Below are 17700 nucleotides of genomic sequence, written 5' to 3'. Positions count from 1 at the left end.
AGAATGAATACTTAGTATTTTTGACATAACATTAATCAGCATTATAAATTATAAATGCATAATAAAATGACTGAAATTTTGCTTTATAATATTCCAAAAAGAGGGGCCCGCGTGGCTCAGTCAGTGGAGCATCTTCCTTCTGCTCAGGTCATGATCCCAGGGTCCTGGGAATTAAGCCCTGTGTCAGGCTTTGCACTCTGCAGGGAGTCTGCTTCTCCCTCTCCCTCTGCCCCTGCTCAGGCGCGCGCTCTCTCTCTCTCTCACTCACTCTCAAATATATAAAATCCTTAAAAATGAATAAAAAACTCCAAAAAAAAGTGAGTAATATTAAAATTGGTACACAATGGCAATTACTAAACCTAGGTGATGAGGGCATGGGCGCCCACTATTTTCTGTTTGAAAATTTCCATAATTAAAAGCTTTTGAAAAACGGTAGGTTTAGTCACAAGTTTTTAGTTCTTTGTCCAGCTTCTTATCATCCTGCTTTAAAACAAAACAAAACCAGCATGGGACTGAGAAAAATGCCTGCATTCTAGACCAGGCTGTGCCACTCCCAGGTTCATACAGCTTTAAATAAGTTTTCTACCTTTTTGCTCTCTACCTAAGTGGAGAAATACTGGATCAAGTTTGAAGACTCCACAAAATATTACACAAATGTAGACTAAATTACTACCACCTTAATTTTGTAGATTATTTTTTTTCAGTCCTGTAGTCAAATAAAACATTAATGCTTAAGATTCTCAGATAACACTAATGACCACTGTCTAAGAATCAGGATTTGAGGGCGCCTGGGTGGCTCAGTCGTTAAGCATCTGCCTTCAGCTCAGGTCATGGTCCCAGGGTCCTGGGATGGAGCCCCGCATCGGGCTCCCTGCTCAGCGGGAAGCCTGCTTCTCCCTCTCCCACTCCCCCTGCTTGTGTTCCTGCTCTCACTGTCTCTCTCTGTCAAATAAATAAATAAAATCTTAAAAAAAAAAAAATCAGGATTTGAAAAAGGAACAAATTCGTAACTTAAAATTATAAACATTTATACTTACTACCCAAAGATATATTGGGCTTCTTGATTCCCTTATCTACGTCTTTGCTGATTAATAAATCACTAAATTACACAGAATTCGGCTAGTGTTCAACTAAGGATTTTGAATGTAGTTTCTGGAAACTCCCAATCCAAAGTTCTATGTAGAACTGAAAAGACTTTCTATATTTCTACAAGTCTTCTCACCACAGTTAATTCAGGTAGCTGAATTCAATAAATTCATCTAGACCTGATTCTATCAAGTGGTTTTTAGAGATCTTTTGAGTCCTAAAATACTAATGTTCTTAAAAGAAAAATCTCCTATGCTACCAACTATCTGAATGAAGGGGGGATTCCAACATTTACCCCAATGTTACAGTGAAAACATGGTATCCTTAAAACAACATGGCTATGAGCCATCAGTACATAAACTTTGGGTTGTTTACCAAGAGTTATTTTAGACACACAATCCTTCTCATAGAATTATTTATCCTGACTTGGCTAGAATCACATAAAAATGCAAATAAGCTTGTAGCGGTTTTTCCTATGTAAAGATTCTCTACTGTCTAAGCAGTAGCCCAACCATTCCAAATATAGTCAATTGGAATGAGAATTTACATGAGGATTAAGGAATTCTGGTTTCCTTTTTAATACCGAAGATAAATTAAAAGACGCTGCTGCAAAAAGATGTGTCTGAAGTAACTCATCTATTTATATCAGTTTTGGTCACATTTGCCTTCAACTTTAGTCTTAATTTTTTCAACCTAAAACTCTAAAAAAAAAAAAAAAAAAAAAGACATTGAAAAGTAGCTGCCAGCACCGCTGCTTGATTCTGATAAGATGGATCGTAAATGTGAAGAAAGCCAACCTATGGACTTAAAGTGGGGGCAAAGTCCTTAACCTTAACTCACCACTCCCACCCAATTACCCCAACTGTCTACCTATCATGGTTGCAACATCTCTGACTCGATATAAAGACCTGAATCACTTGCCAAAAAGACGTGGTTTCGCTTGTACTACTGGAAGACTGCCTTTTGGGCGAGGGGTGAGGGGGCGGGGGAGAAACAACAGGGCCACTCATCAGCGAAGGCCTGCTCCCCAAACTAGGAAACGGTAACTAGGCACCAACTCTTAGAGTCGAGTGCACACGTTCGCTTCAAAACAAAGTAGGTTGCCAGGGGTATCCGAGATTAACCTCGGAGAAAACTGTCCCGCGACGCCGAGGGCCGGAGGCGGATACCCGCGTCAGCGACGAGGGGCAGCAGACCACGTTCTTAAGGGAATAACAAAAAAACGGGGCGTAAACCGACGGGTAGCGTGAAACCGGGAAAAGGGAATTTAAAGACGACGCGAAAACGGGTCAACCTACCCAAAGCACTTTGCTGCAGGTCGTAGCTGTTTTATCAAAGCCCCAAAGCCTGGAAGAAAGGTGGCGCTCCCAGCCAATGAGAAGCGAACACAAGCTGCACCTCCAGCTGCCTCAGGGGCCGTGGGCGGAGAAAGAAGGAAGCGCGCGTGCGCCGGGCGAGCTTTCAGTCGGGCGCGCGCAAGGGACCGGGCCGAGGAAATGGGGGAAGGGTTGAAGAGGAAGATATGCGCACGCGCAAGGGAAGGCCGCGCGGTCTCTGGGTTTCGAGCCAGGTTCGTAACCGCGCGCGCGCACCGTTCTCGCTGCTCGCCCCACCCCCCACCTTTCCGACCTATAGTGCCCCAAAAACCTGAGGGGATCTGATGGAGAAACGCATAAATAACGGCGAAACGTCTCCTAGGTCCTCCTGTAGCCGCCAACCGTCACTACCCACAAAAGATTCAACAATAGTCACTCGTCCTCGGTATTTACTGCCCTTTGAGTGATTTGAATGCAGCATGAGACCTACCTGAAACGCCGAAAGCACCGTTCCCGGGACTTATCTCCGTTGTAACTACACAGCGGCCATTTCCCGACTCAAGAACGGGAGGAAAACCATAGAGGTATCTTCGACGCGCTAGCTCGTCTCCGTCACTTCCGATTTGGGGCGTGGCCGCCAGTGCCGCTAAATATCTGGACTAGCCCCGCCCACCCTTCCGCCCTAAACCGGCTCCCTAGCTATTAAGATGTTTCCTGAGGCTTTCTGGGAAGTCTCGTGGGTGGTCTCGCGCGATGATCTGGCGACTCCGCCCTCCGGCCTGGAGCTGCCGCCTCGCGGCGGTGACGGTGGACGGTGGGCGGGGTGTTTTGTTAGGCCGTGAGGTCTCCTGGCCACACGACAGAATTCGCGCGAGTCTCTACCTGGCTTTGAAGGTACACACTGGGCCTCTCCGTCGGCCTCACTTTTTGCTTGTTTGGTCTATTCCTTCTGTGGCGCCGCCTCGGCCCAAAAGCAAAAAGCCAATCTCACGCCGAGGAGAAGACGGGGAGGCCAGAGGGCTGTTCGCACACCCAGTCTCCTTTTGCCAGCAAGCGCCGAGTTTCTTCTTGGACGCCTTAACTGAAACTTGGAAGTGTCGCTTTGCTTTGATATAAAATGTGCCAAACGCACTTCGACAGTAGAAAAAGGGCCACGAGCTAAGCCGCCTTTCCAGAGCGGGGTCAGACCAACCCTGCTACCCCCAACGGAGTTAGCACCGCAGAGCTCTGAGCAAGTTAGGCTGTTCTGGTTTGCATCAGAGGCTGGTGCTTCTTTCCTGTGGACGCTACTAAAGCATTACCACTTAGGCACCTCGGAATGTTGGCATAGGCATAAAAATAATGCAGAGCACGAAGCATAACGATCATTTGTGCCGGCCGAGAAACAGCCCAATATAGCTTGGTCTGCCAGAAATAGAAGTCAGATTATAAATAGGCAAGCCACGTTTGATTTGGACAGAATTTCAGATAAAAGCCATAGCGCATTTTCTATTAATATTTGGGCTGCACTTTCTTCCTTAGGCCCTAAAACCGTTATTACTTTGATGTTTGGGGACAAACTACCTTAAAGGTTTTCAAAGTTATAATTAGCAACCAGTCTTGTGTCAGTTAAATCCAGTGTTGGGCCCTAGTTGTGAATTTAACACTGTGCTTCGGGCATTCTTTCCTCACAATCCGATTTACCAGCTCAACTAGAAAAAAAAAATCACTTCATTTTCATGGGATAAATTCTCATTTTTCTCTCACTGTACAGTTTGCCCCTAGCGCCACCACCACCACCACCATCCGAATGTGGAAAAAGTAATCTTTGGCCTATGTGGTGCAGTGATAAGTCCCAAGCATTTAGTAGGTGCTCAGTATTTGTTGAATGGGTGAACTATATTAAAAGAAAAAAACCTAACCATTAATAGCTCAATATAACTCTACTATTCTGCATGTATGGGGGGTGGAAAGTTGTTGAAAGGTTTTAATCAGAGGTATGACAGGATCTATTTGAAAAAGATCTTTAAGTTGCTATGTGAGAAATGGTTGACACTGGGCAGGGAGATCAGTTAGGATGTTGTTTTAGTAGTTTAAGTGAGGTAATGATGATCATGGTGAGAAAAGGAAAAATTGTAAATATATTTTAGAAATGAGATTGACAGGTCTTCCTGATGGAATGAATTAGTTCAGAGAAAGGGAGGAAATAGTGTTGCTATCTAGATTGTGGCCTTGATTGGAGAGAATGATAGAAAAGGGAGGAATGAACAGGTTGGGGAATGGGAAGGAAATCATGAATTCCACTTTTTTAAAAGATTTTATGTATTTATTCTAGAGAGCGAGAGCACATGAGAGCAGGGTGAGGGGCAGAGGGAGAAGGGAAGGGAGAGAATCTCAAGCAGACTCCACGCAGAGCCCAATGCAGGGCTGGATCTCACGACTCTGAGATGATCTGAGTGAAACCAAGAAGTCAGATGCTTAACCGACTGAGCCACCCAAGCACTCCATTTTTAATATCTTAGGTTTGAGATGTGTGTGAAACATCAAAGTAGAGAGGCAAGATATGAAGTTGAACAGGTGGGTTTGCAATTCAAAGGTGTGTTCTGGCTTGGAGATAAAGTATAAAGATGGTACTTAAAAATCACAGGATAAAAGATATAGAGAGTGAACCTATAGAGATAGGTTCAAAAGATATAGAGACTGAACCCTAAAGATCCCAACATTTAGAGATTTGTTAAAAGAGGAGGAGGAACCAACAAAGGACACACAAAAAACAGCCAGTGATGGGGCACCTGGGCGGTGCAGTCAGTTGAGTGACCGACTCTTGGTTTTAGCTCAGGTTGTGTGATCTCAGGGTCATGGAATCAGGCTCTGCATTTAGCTTGAGGCCTCTCCTACTCATGTTCTCTCTCTTTCTCTCTCTCTCTTTCTCTCAAATCTTTATTAAAAAAAAAAAAAAACAGCTGGTGAAATAGGAAATAAGTGAAATCAACTGTATTGGTTATTTATTGCTGCATAACAAATGACCCCAACATCTAGTAGCTTAAAACAACATTTATTTTTTCACAGTGTCTTTGGGTCAGGAATCTGGGAGGGGTCATCTGGATGGTTCTAGCTGAAGGTCTCTCACGAGGTTGCAGTCAATCTACCAGCTGAGACTGCAGTCATCTGAAGTCTGTGGATCATTGACGGTTATTGGCAGGCAACCTCAGTTCCTCACCTCCTAGACTTCTCCATAGGACACCTGAGTGTCCCCTTATATAGGAGCTGGCTCCTCACCGCCCCCCCCACCCAGAGTAAATGATCCAAGAAAGGACGAGCCTAAGACAGAAGCTGCAGTCTCTTATAACCTAATCTCAGAAGTGACACACCATCATTCTGCTGTATTTCATATGGACCAACACCTGGTACCATGTGGAAGGAGACTACACAAGGGTGTGAATACCAGGAGGTGGAGATCATTGGGGACCATCTTGGAGGCTGACTAACACACCAAGAGAGACAAGTGTTTCAAGTGTGTGAGTCAAAAAAGACAAAGGACAAAATATGCTTATCTGCAATTTTGCCTGCAGGAAACACTAAGAGAATGCTGTAACTACACCTGCCTGAACTGAGCCAGGTAGGAATACTGACACATAAAAGCACCTCAAACATAGACCAGCTACTTCAGTTCACACCCATTTACTTCTCATATCATAACTGTCCATTTGATCTTAGAAACTCTCCTTCTACCACTTCACAATAACTAACAATTCACAAGCCTCCTGACATCCACTTACGCAAGTAAACTTTAGGTATTTTTAAGATAAAATACTATATTAATTATAGTGTTTATGTATTTCTTAGCCATCCCTCCTAACATTTTTGTTGGGTTCCTTTTTTTTTTCATGTGTAACTGATTAAGTTTTTGAGTATCATACTCCCATCCTATTTTTCCATAAACCCTGTGGTTTTTATTGTGTGATTCTGCATAGCACAGTGATTTTTATGAACACATATGTTGCATTAGAACAAAACTGTGTAACATTCAGCATATAGTCCTAATTTTAACAGTAAGAAAATTGTAGCTTGGAGAGGTAGAATATCTTGCCAAAAGTCACATGGCTGTTAAGTGAGGAATTCAGATTTTATCAAAGATCCATCTGGCTCCAAAAACCACCTTGTTTCCACGGCAGTATTTCCCCACATGAACAGTTAAAATAGGGGAGGGGAAGGAAAAATTAAAATAAGATGAAAATAGAGAGGGAGGCAAACCATAAGAGATACTGAACAAACAGGGTTGCAGGAGGGGAGGTGGTTGGGGGAAAGGGATAATTGGGTGATGGGCATTAAGGAGGGCATGTCATGTAATGAGCACTGGGTGTTAAATGCAACTGATGAACCCCTAAATTCCATCCCTGAAACTAATAATACAGTACATGTTAACTAAACGGAATTTAAATAAAGAATTTTTTTAAAAATAAAACAGATAATATTAGATCAACCTTAGCTCAAGTGTTGTTTCTATTTTATGCAACTTGATTGATAGTTCCCATGTGTCCTATTCTAAGTAATAGAATATATATTCTAACATATGTACATATGTATGTCTATTTGTCTATCTGAAGAGTTCTCTATTACCCATAAATAAAAAAACAAATTTAGAAATTTCTTAGTCTCCAAACAATGATTAAGTGGTCTTTTTAGATGAATGATGCATGATATAATTTTACTTGGTATATATTAAGTATTAATGTTCTCTTTCATCTCAAATTTCCTTTTTCATATATTTGATTAAGGCACAAGATAAGTAATAATACTACCACTTCTCCCTGCCTACAGTGCTTTCTCAGCAATGACAGTGTTGGGGATTAGCAGTCTAGATCTTACCTGAGCCACTCAATGCATATGCCACAAAACTACTTAAATTAAGGAAGGCTAAGTAGTTCCACGATCTGGGCCACAAATGGTGGCGCTGCACAAGGATGAATGTGCAGTGAAATCTGTGTGAGGACTTCAGGTCGGTATATTTATGAGTGCTCTAAGAAAAGAAAAGACACTGGGGGACAGGTAACAAAATGGGCAGAAATGGTCGACTCACTGGCCCAAGAGGACCATTTGGTATCATATCCTCATTCAAGCCTAGACAGCTCCAGGGTGGATTTAGGTGCACATTAACTGCAAGTTGAATGTTTAAAGGGTTAGAAAAGTAAAGCACTAAGGGTATATACAATAGCATGAGAGGTGTGGGAGATAAAGCAGAATTAAATAATCTCTCTGAGAGGCTGGCTCAGTTATAAACATATGAATTACCTGAATGGAAAGGATGCCTGTCAGCTTTCCAGAGATAAACAACTGTGTTAATGTCAAAAAAAAAAAAGGATCAGAGTTTGAAAAATAGATAAAGTCAGCAGGATGAACTATGATGCCATATTTCAGTCTGTTAATCACATTTTTCATCAAAATAGGGAATAAGTGATCGGTGTCAGAACTGAACTTTCTGTGCACCTCCAAACATTTGGTCATGCTCAGTTTATAGAAATGCCTGACTCTTGGCTTCACAGGATTTAAAGAACAAATGTATGGGAGGGAAATAAATCTTAGTCTAGGCTTTAAGGTTACTGGGAGTCTTGAGATAAACCCAGGTGCTGAGCAAAATTCTAGCCATCTTTGCAAATGGCTTGGGCCTTCCAGCATAAGGTATATGATCTTATACAGGGTCATACTAATTTTACCTTGAATCCATTTACCTTGAATGTTCTACAAGCATTATTAGAGACCCAACAGTGTTATTCTCCATCCTTTAGCCATTTATAAAGAAAACTGCATTCGAATTTTCTTTTACAGTGAACTAGTGAAAAGTTTTATAATGAGAATATACATCTATAATCACTTTGTAACTGATTTCAATGCAGTGTGAAATTTTTTCTTTTTCTTTTTTTCGTGGATGAGGCTGTCCCTTAACTACCTTATCTTATTTCTAATGTTATAAGTCTCATATTCAGCATATCTTATTTACCCTAGAAACAAAATATTATGCTTTGTTGTATAAAAAAATTGTTTATAGCATTTTCATCAAATCTGAAAAGCCAGTTGTAAGATGCACTATTATTTTAGTACCAGTAAGAAAGAAAAAAATTCTGCACATTCATAGTGTTCATCAATTATATACATCTCAGTTTCAGAGTCATTAAAATATGCATCATAAAAGTAACGTAATATGGTATTTGATTATATCATAAAGTTAAATTGTTAGTTTCCATATAACTATAGCAATTAAAGATAAAACATAACAAATTTGTCATGAGTTTCTTCAATTATATTATATATTTCTTTGATTTAGAACAAGTTTTCCATGTAAGTTAAAACATAAAGAACCTTCTAATGAACTCATAATAAATGCTATCGGAAGAAGAAAACACGTGAAAGGAGCCAAGGAAAAACAGCATGAACTGTGGAAACAAAGCCATAAGTAAATAAATCTATCTTAAAATAGAGTAGCAACCAGAAATCAACTCATTCTATACACTGGAAATGGTTAAGAAGTAAAAAAACAACAACAAAAAACAACAACAACAATAAAAAAGCGACAAAATTAAGAAAACTGATCCTAATGAAATGACTAAAAAGAGGGAGGGAGGGAGAAACTCTTAAGCCAAAGATACAATTGGGGAAGTTACTTAAAAATATTTGGAGAAATCTGGCTAAGGAGCTAGCTTTCTTTGCTTCTCTAGAAAAGTGAAAAGGGGTCAATTTGAATAGCAAATAGAATTATTCTTGGCACTAAGGATTGGGGACAGGTTGGCAGAAATGGAAGTAAATGGAAATAGTTTCTATTAAATATCTATTATGCTCCACATAGTGTGGTAGTAATTTTGTTCAATATTCACAAACAATTCTCAAACAAATGTATTAGCACTCATTGTATTTATGAGGAAACTGATATTTTTCAAGATTAAAAAATTTACCCAACAGCTAACAAATTGAAGAGCCAGGGTTTTAACTCAAAGTTAAGTTTAACTCAACGTTTAAATCAAAGTCTTTGTCCTTTCTGCTACTTTTTGGCTGAGAATTTGCAACATTGAAGGGGGCGGTTGTAAACTCCATCCTTGTGGATGTGTTTGAGATTAGGTCAAAAATACTATGGGGGAATATTTTGTGAGCAATTACGCTTGGAAGCAGTCCAAATGGATGTCTTCCAAATTAGTAAGAAGCTCTAACCTTTCCGAAAACTATCCTGTCAATTGTCCCTATATATGAGTAGTTTAGGAGAAAGATGAATTGAGCCCAAAAGGCCTGGATTTTCCCTTTGTTGTTAAGTGTCACTTGATCATTTATCATTTTGTTTGAAAATGGCCCGTCTTCCGAAAGCAAGGTCAGTATTTGTGAGTTTTTAGATAGGGGCTTTCATCATGTTTGTTTAGCCCTGTCTACAACATCAACATCCTGACTAATAACCTGGAACAATGATAGGAGTCTGGCTCTAAAAGAGCAAAGGTTTTATGGCTGCTTAGCTCTTAGCTTTTCAGGAAAACTATCACTAAACTTCAGAGCGGAAATAATATAGGCTTCATCCCTGTGAAAATTACAAAGAAAGAAAATACAATAAAAACAAAGCTTCTTTGGAAAAATCTAAGAAGACAAGATTGTCTCTTTTATCTGTTAATCCTAGTAAGAATTGCTAAAAAAAAAAATCCTAAAAAAGCTCATTAAAAAATTATGTGTATTTTATAGAAATAGACAAGAAGAATAAACCTCAAAATGATACAGTATTTCTACTTGGATGGCCACATTATAGGTTATTTTTAAACAATTTTTCCCTTCGCTTTTCTGAATTTAATAAAATTTCTACAATAAGCTTTACTTTTATAAACAAAAAACTTTATGAATTGTGTAAGATCCTGAGGAGTTAAGAAAAAGAAAAGATGTTTTTTGTATGTGGTTCTTATAAATCAGGTGTCAAAACTCTAACAAAGAATAAAATATCCTTTACTAATCATGTTCTTTGAAAAACCTAATTCTAAATTACTACGAGGGGGATATTTTCTTCCAGAAAGAATTTTTGAGTTTGTTTCTTTTTTTCTTTTTTCCTGGTTGTCCTACAGTCTTCTGTTTCGCTTCATGAATCTCCTCTTGAGCAGTGAAGAGAAGTACTGTAGTTCAGTGAGAAAACAATGTTATGTTAAATTGCTTCCATTTAAAAGGAGCTTATAGGGGAGCCTGGGTGGCTCAGTCAGTTAAAGGATTGACTCTTGATCTCAGCTCAGGTCATGATCTCAGGGTGGTGAGACTGAGCTCTGCATGGAGCCCCCAGCCCCGCCCCACACTGGGCTTCCTGCTCAGTGGGGAATCTGCTCAAGATTCTCTCTCTCCCTCTCCCTCTGCCCCTCCCCTCCTCTAAAAATAAATAAATAAATCTTCTAAAAGGAACGGATATGCTGAATTCCAACCAACCATGATAGATAGGCCTAAAAATGGCTTGATATTTTGCAAGACAATTACTTTCAAAATTCATTTTGTCATAGTGGAATCCGGCTAGTTCGGTTAAAAGTTAACACCACTGGCTTATTTTTAAATTCAATTTTAGAAAAGATTATAAAATCACGGACCTAACTTTGTTTTTCCAGTGCTTGTGCCATTATTTGTTTTTATGTCCATAACAAAAAAAAAAAAAGTTTAATACTGTACTGTAGCTACGTTACTTTCTGCCAACACAAACCCATCCAGCAGCTTTGCCTAGACACAGAGTGTCTAGGGAGATATTTTAGGGAGATTTCAGGGAGATATTTCTGGCAATGGCATATGAGATGATCTGTTGCCCCCACAGTGAGATGCTCATTGTTTGAAAACAAGTCCATTACTATGCTTAAAAATCATTCAGGAACAGGAGCAACACAAATATTTATCATTATTGGTCACTTGCAATTTATTCATAGGGCTCCAGCTGGCAACCATCTGGTATATAAAACTGAAAACTGAAGGGAAAAAGTAAAGTAAAAGTCACTGAAAAATATAATTTAGTCTCCATGTGTCTTTAATACATATTAAGTTAGTGAGTTAGTTGTTAGTGGAATAAGAAACATATATGGAATTTAACACAAAGGTAAGTTGAAATTTTTACTCAAAAGTATATGTTGAAGGACAAAAATGAAGAAAGTAACAATATCCTAATTAACTGACAAATGTACTGGGGAGTGTAGCCTAGGCTGTAGTAACAAATGACTCTAAAATGCATAGGGGCTCAGGTGCAGTAGAAGCTTTTTCTCTCTCAACGTTATGACAGGTTAGTAGATATTTCCCGGAGCAGTGACTCGGGGTCCTAAGCTGTGTTGTGGCTCCTTCATTTCATAGGGCCCATGGATTGAATTCAACGGTCCATAAGCTCCAAAGGATCCGTTAGAATTCAGAGCTGTCAGTATACTTGTATGGGGAAAATTACATCCCTTTTAACTCTGATCCAGAATTTATCGTTTCCTTTAGTTATGAATGTAGGCAAAAACCACAGAAGTATTAGCAGTACTTGGGACTTTGTAGCAAAGAGAAATCACAGATAGTTTTTGTTATCAAGCTTCCAGATGATTGCATCCCTGATTGTCACCTTGAATGTAGCCTTCTGAAAGACTCTGAGCCAGAACCACCCAGCTAAGCTGCTCCTGACCCACTGAAACCAGGAGATAATGTATGCTTTAGGAGTTAAGTTTTGGGGTAATTTGTTCCATAGCAATAGATCACTAATATACCTGTATATTATAATATCACTAATTTTATGAGTATTATGATAATTGGATTCAATGTAATTTATTTCCTTTATAATTCTAGTATTTTGTTGTATGTATTTTTAAAACATTCTTGATGCAGTGGTGGCTGGGAAATGTAGCCCTTGGTGAACAACATTTGCTAGCCATTGTTTCATCTAAGGGGAGGATATATTTTAATAATGCCAGAGCAAATGCCCAAATATTAAGAAAACCAATGAAAATGATATCTGCTAGAATAAAATCTTAAAGCTAATTTGAGAAATAAACACAGTCAAATCAAAGAAGCAGATGGTAATGACATAAACTATATTCTGTGAATTGATTTTTCTTCCAGGTGATAAGACATCTACAGATCTGAAGATACAGAGAACTAATTTGAGTCCAGCATCTAGATCAGAAAATCAGAAGTGAAATTTTTCTTTTGTTGTCCTTAATAAATTTTGTCAGGTTGTGAATATAGAATCTTAATTTTTCTGAAGGAATGGAATACAATCATTGGTGTTCATTCATTCATTCAGTAAACATTTGCTGAGAGCCTACTATGTAACAGAGACTATAGTAAGTACTGGGGAAAATGAGATTGCCAAAAATAAGACCTCTGCTCCTAGAGCTAATGATGAAGGAAGTGGCTTAGCCAACTAAATCTCTACAGTGTTCTCTGCTGAGTACTGTGGCATACATAACCACATGGTGCTAGCAGCAGAATAATTCACAATTACTTTTTTAATTTCAACACGCCTTGGGCTAAAAACATGATATTAAATTGGAATGTCAGGCTCCAGTTGTTAAATAGGATAAGATTTCTTTGCGATCATTTATGGGGCCCTTCCCAGGAGCTCTGAATCCACAAAGTAAAGCTATCCCTCAATGTTCACAGAAAGCTTTCAAAAAAGATTCCAGTCCTCTGCTGATGCAGGAATGGCAAGAAAGAATTCTTAGAAGTCCACCATAACGTCCCATACATGTAGTATCATGTGAAAAATTAGTTATCCTGTGTTCCCTCCAACAATGACAAGCCAATCGGTAACTAATGACTCCTGGAGAAAAATCAGGACACGGGAAAATTGAGCTGCCAATAGCTTGTCAGGTGTCTTATTTAAGAAGATTAGGCAAGCCTATTTTTCCCTTGGACTATATCAGCCCCATGCTCAGTTACATGGCTTGATGAGCAGGGAAACAGAGTGCAGCCTGGCTCTCAGTCCCATTTGAACCTGAGGCTGCACATTCCAATGCAGACAATATATGACCATGAGTCACAAGCAGAGGCCCTGCTGGAAGTTTCTTCACAAAACAGTACCTCTCTCCCTGCTACACTCTCCTTCTGAACACCTGTCACTTTGTTATTCCCCCCTCAGCAACGTGGGATTTCTAGCACCACATCTATTCTCCCTAGTTAGCCAACAGGATTATGCAAGAATTATATTCAGTTTCATAATGTTGAATACTCATTCATCATTCAACAAATATTTATTGATAATTGTTCCTTGGATGAAATAATTAATTTTACACTTATAACAAATAAATGATAGGAAATGCATTGTCTCTTTGAACACAAGTAACCTCACATCCAGAAACTTCTAAAATCTATATTTCATTGAAACATCACTCTTTGTCATTGCATGTATCAGAAAAAATAAGGGAGTGAGTGATTATCCCAGTTCTACTTAAAGAAACATTTAATTTTTTTTTAAACATTTAATTTTTAAGAGCTCTTCTTCAAAACGATCCGACTGACACTCGGGAAGATTTTTGCCTCTGTGATAGGTAATCCATACCCTCAGTTTAAAGCCGTGTTTCTCAAGCCTGGTGTCAACACTGGTGAGTGGCATTCAGTTGTACAGCATTTTGAATGCAACTTTTTTTTTTAATTACCAAAGTCATGATATGAACCTAGATACTCCTCCCTCCTCCTCTACCGGAGAAGTGTGTCACCATTCGTCCCAGTTCATTCTTGAGAGCAAATGGTCCTGGGACCACAAAGAGCAGCCTCACCTTATCTTAGAAATGCAAATTCTCAAGTTCCCACCACAGAACCACTGAATCAGAAACTCTGCAAAGAGACCAGCAAGCCACGGTTTAACAAACCCTCCAGGTGACTGTACTGTACACTCAAACTTGAGAACCATTGTGATAGACCCATTCCCAGTTGATCAAATGGTCCTTGTCTTGTAAATAAGCTCAGGAAAGAATCAAATGCTCCTTAACACAATAGGCTAGCGCTGTTATTTCACAGGATAGAATAAAAGTCATGTTAATAGGAGGAATATAATGAGTCTGGACAGTGGGGGAAGCAGAGGCAGTTGTACAGGCCCCTAAGTAACTTGAGGCAGGGAGGGAGGATTGGCGGCAGCCCTCACTGGTGTAAAGATTGGACTGAAATCTGAGCACATGCCGCCTGCCCCCTGCAACATCTGCATGGGAGCACAGCTGTCCTCTCTTTCCTGCGGAGCCAGAGAAACATAGAAAGAGGGAAGCCACTCTCAGCATCCATGAAGGTTTGCAGTCAATGGCATAAGAAGAAATCTATTCTAGACAGTTCTCCAGTGAGGACAGGCAGAGGGAGGGTGTGAGTACACCGGAGAGCAGAGAGCAGAGCTTGAGGAGTTATGAGCAAGGGTGGGGCGAGAGTGGGGACGGGTTGGCCGGAAAAGGCTTCTGAAGCAAGTTAGGAATCCCTCAAAGACCTGAGGAATTTTTAACTATCTGTATAGTTAAAGTCACAGATCCCAGTTCCTTCTAATTAAATCGCTTTAGGAATGATTTTACAGTAGAAACAAACTGCTTAGAGCACCGTTAGAGTTCATCATGAGAAGACCAGTGAGATGGTATTCCACCTGGGAAGACAGCTCCGCTCTCTGATTATAGGAAGGGCTTTCTCACTCTCACACTCCAAGCTGAAAATTCGGCAGCTCATAACACAAAGGGCCAGTAGCCTGTTGCCCTTGACTGACCGTCGGGACCAGCAATGTCTCTTTGTTTTCTGTGAAGGAAATGGAATAAATGGAGCACTACCGCAAGGTCCTTGGGCAGCTGACTATTCAACTAGTCCTGCCATCTCGGGGCTCAGCCTCTCCCTCTACAGAGAGCAGTGTGTTCCAGAAGCCAGTGACAGCCCTGGCTGGGCCTGGGTACCCTGGAAAGGGGGTATGTTATTCTTGTCAGATCAGGCTTACTTAGGACTAGAATAAAGTGAAAGATAATGGCAACTCCAGAAAAGATAATATTCATACAGAAGGCCAATTCTAGGCCAGATGTTGCCTTAAACCAGGGGTGGGCAAGCTTCGGCTCACAGGCGAAATCGAGCCCTCATCTGACAACACCAGAGTTCAGTGGTTGTAGTAAAGAATGTATGGCCCACATTAGGCCTAAAATATTTACTATCTAGCCCTTTCCAGAAAGAATTTGCTGGTTCTGCCTTAGACTCAACTCTGACTCTTGGGTCTTGGAAGGCACCAAAGCCCTCCCCACTCTCAGGGCCGCTCTGTCAATCCAAGAACCTTAGTTATGTTTATTGCCATTACCCATAGTTGATCTCTACAGTTTTACCAAAATAGAATAGCTCCTCTCCTTGCCTATTTTGCTCTTCTTTTCTTCTCTTCAAAATTACATTTGATGTTCACTTTCCAAAAGAAAAGTGCCTCTTTCCAACAGTGGCTTTGCCTTCTGTTTGGCAGCTTTTTCCCCATCAATTGATGATCTCTTACTAGGCATACTAAGGGCTCATCTTGGTGTCCATCTCTGGGTAACTCACTCATTTTCTTCATCCCCCAGCCACTGACAAGCAAAATATATTTTTAAAGATTTTATTTATTTATTTGACACAGAGAGCATGAGTGAGCATGAGCAGGGCGGAGGGGCAGAGGGAGAGGGAGAAGCAGACTCCCTGCTGAGCTGGGAGCCCAACGTGGGGCTCCATCCCAGGACCCTGAGATCATGACCTGAGCTGAAGGCAGATGCCTAACTGACTGAGCCACCCTTAATCAAAATATTTTTAAAAGCTGTGGCCTATGGCACCAGCTAGCTACAGTGTAGATCTGAACGTCCTCCAGTCCTCAACTCTGAAATCAAGGCTGTGGATCAGCCTACTTGACATGCCCATGAGCATGACTGTATACATGCGTGCCCCCCACGCATTTACATGTAGTCTGCTTTCTTTTTCTTCGAGGCCAAGCTTTTCCAGGCAATATGAAATCTGCCTTATCACTCCCCATATTTTAGGGCTTAAATTCTTCCTAGCTGAAAAATGCTAGAAGTTCTAAAACTTGTTCTGAAAATACGATATGATAGCCATTTATTTCCTCTATTATGGACGTGCAAGCCAGTAGGGTGAGTAAATAGGCTTCGTACCTCCCATGTGTTTTCATGTACCTTTTTGATGTTCAAACTGTGTGTCAGATTCTCAAAATATTTGACAAATAATTTTTAAGTGTGCATGCCTTTTTAGAATGACCCTTCATATAGGCAACATAGTATGATGATGTTGCAGAAAAGTCCAGATCATTGTTTTCCTAAAGGATTTGCGAGCCAGGAGAACTTTTTCTGTACTTTCTTTTGTTTATGCAATAGGCCTCTAGCTCTCCACCAAATATGTGGAAATACTTTATACTTTGCTAAAATGTAATGTAATAGAGATTCTTCAGAAGCATTTTGCCTCTAGTCAAATTCTTGCTAAGTAGAGTTATGAAATGGCAGATTCATTCATCCTCTCTACATCAAGATCCGTAGTACAGAAAGAAAACCTGTATCATATCGGTGATATAAGAAAATGTCCTTTTGCTTAGGAAATGTATTCTAAAGATTTAGGGATAAGGCAGTAGGATATCTACAACACACTCTCTTATGGATAGAATAGCAGCACTGTCCAACAGAAATATAATTTTAGCATGTAACTAATATTTTAAAATTATCAATGAAAGATTTTATATTCTTTTTTCTTCACGCTGTCTTTGAAATCCAGTATATATTTTACACTTACAGCACATCTCAATTTGGGAACTAAATTTTTGCTGGAAATACTCAGTCTGTATTTAGATGTCACAAAATTAACATCTTGAAAAAGTAGATTCTCATAACCAAGTTGTTCCTAACATACTTAAAATTTTCTCTGATAACTGAATCAATTAGCACTTTTAACATTTACATCTAAATTAAACTAAATTAAAAATTCAATTCCTCGGTGACACAAGCCATATTTTAAGTGCTCAGTAGTTGAAGTGGCTAGCACAAAATAAAGAAAGAAAATGATCAACTCAATGTAACAGTTGTAAAATGTTAAGAGTTGTTGAATCTGGAAGATGCAAAAGTCCTTTGTACAATCCATTCAACTTTACTGTTAGGACTTATTTGAAAACTTAAAAAAAAAAAAAACTATATCCACTATACAAATGATACAAATGTTTTGTTTCGCCCCCAAAACAAAACAAAAATGTTCAATCAAGATGTTTGAAAATAAATTGTATGGGCTATTTTACAAATAGAATTTTAGAAGCAGTTCTTTTCTTTCTGGTCCAAATTATAAAGAATTCTTAAGCACCTCAAGTCCTAGGCACCATGCAAAAGGTTTCATGCAGACTCTATTTATT

The 17700-nt window shown here is 39.6% G+C and overlaps 1 protein-coding gene across 6 annotated transcripts in view; it reads right to left on the bottom strand.

The window, feature by feature from the left end:
- The window catches only part of BCLAF1 (BCL2 associated transcription factor 1), a 30041-nt gene extending 27002 nt beyond the window's left edge, over positions 1-3039 (bottom strand). For 3 of the 6 annotated variants that reach the window (XM_035728478.1, XM_035728477.1, XM_035728479.1), the window contains exon 1: positions 2893-3038. The gene's annotated coding sequence lies outside the window, so the exon portion shown is untranslated. Of the gene's footprint in view, positions 1-2892 lie in introns of all 6 variants that reach the window. The other 3 variants (XR_004820192.1, XR_004820193.1, XM_035728476.1) reach the window with 2 other exon arrangements.
- Between the last annotated feature and the right edge of the window lie 14661 nt (positions 3040-17700).

This window comes from Zalophus californianus, chromosome 7, assembly GCF_009762305.2.
Source record: "Zalophus californianus isolate mZalCal1 chromosome 7, mZalCal1.pri.v2, whole genome shotgun sequence".
Lineage (NCBI taxonomy): Eukaryota > Metazoa > Chordata > Mammalia > Carnivora > Otariidae > Zalophus > Zalophus californianus.
The sequence above is the reverse complement of the archived record's forward strand: the minus strand, read 5'-3'. Positions and strand labels throughout refer to the sequence as shown.